General features: G+C 37.2%; 1 non-coding gene across 1 annotated transcript; it reads right to left on the bottom strand.

The window, feature by feature from the left end:
• Positions 1-972: 972 nt before the first annotated feature.
• Positions 973-1,092, bottom strand: LOC115870614. Its single transcript, XR_004046801.1, has one exon. It is a non-coding gene; the product is annotated as a small nucleolar RNA SNORA61 (small nucleolar RNA).
• Between the last annotated feature and the right edge of the window lie 252 nt (positions 1,093-1,344).

The raw sequence follows: 1,344 nt of genomic DNA, 5'->3' as shown, positions 1-1,344 counted from the left end.
AAAAAAAAAAAGGCTTTTAAATCTTGTGCCTTGTCATCCATTTTGTTCCCTACTTGGAAAACAAACAAGTAAACAAACAAAATCTGACATGGATGATAGTGCTTAATGTGGGTTCTATAGGTAGCCATATGTATAGTTGATTTGCGTCTACTAGAATCATGAGTTATATTTCCTTAATTAAATAGCAATAACAGTCTTCTAAACTTTCCCATGTTGCTTGAGAGTCTATTGCACCTTCGGTGGCAGTAAGCTCAGCGTTCCTGCTTCATCTGATTGTTCTCTTTATTTGTAATGCTGAGTCCCTGAGAGGAGCACGGCACAGTTTTGAATATGGCTGTAACAGCTGTTTTATTTTCAGTAACATTTCATGAATGCAAATGTAAATATGATTTTTTTTACTTCAACAAACACATCTTGTCATTATAATGAAGGCTGATTACCACACCCTAGCTTCTAAATATCCTACCTTGGCCTTTAACATGTTTCTTGAACTTGTAGAGAGGTATGAATATGGGTTGCAAGCTTTTGCTATAATATTATTTTCATTTTGTGATAGTTTTAGTCTTCTTGTTACTTTGCCTTTCATTCATCATGGTGTGCACTCAAAAGTGCCATTCCCACAACCCACCCCTGTGAGTTTCAGAGACTATAAGTCTTTACGGAGCAGAAAATCTCATCTTTTCCCACAAAGTGGTGGGTGGCTTCAAATTGTAAACCTCAGAGCTGGTGGCCCCGTGTGTAATCGACTACACTATCAGGTCTCTGTTGGAATGCTAGAAAATAGGTAAAGTATCACTGTACTACCAAGTTACATATATTAAGATGATCTAATAATATATTAAGATGATCTAATATATATTAAGATGTTATATATATTAAGATGATCCAATAGGATTACCTAATAATTAAGATGATCTAGTAGGTGCATAGCGTACCATTCACAAAGAAATTTAAAATTAAATGTATTTTTACCCCTGTTTGAAATTAGGCCATGCACTACAAAAACTTTGAAGTCAGTGTCAATGTTACTTTTTCTCCTTTGTAACCACTCATACCAGTGTTTAGGTCCAATGGGGAAGGAAACTGGAGGTTTGTGAAAGCTTTGACCTTTCTTTCTGCGTTTTTCCCCCTGCATTATTTCCCATTACGTATGGTGTAGAGCACCCACAGGGAAATACATATAAAACGAATTGCACAGATCGTGTGTCATCAGAACAAGGAAAGCATTCTAGTAAGCCCCATGTATGCCGCCCTATCTTGTGTATTTTCCTTCCAACCATCCTCCTTCCCTCCCCTTCCCCTCTCTCTGCCTCCTACTTTTGACCTCACCATAGCCTTTAAGTA

This window comes from Echinops telfairi, unplaced genomic scaffold (genome assembly GCF_000313985.2).
Source record: "Echinops telfairi isolate 266 unplaced genomic scaffold, ASM31398v2 ScPeMD7_2010;HRSCAF=2546, whole genome shotgun sequence".
Classification (NCBI taxonomy): Eukaryota; Metazoa; Chordata; class Mammalia; order Afrosoricida; family Tenrecidae; genus Echinops; species Echinops telfairi.
The sequence above is the reverse complement of the archived record's forward strand: the minus strand, read 5'-3'. Positions and strand labels throughout refer to the sequence as shown.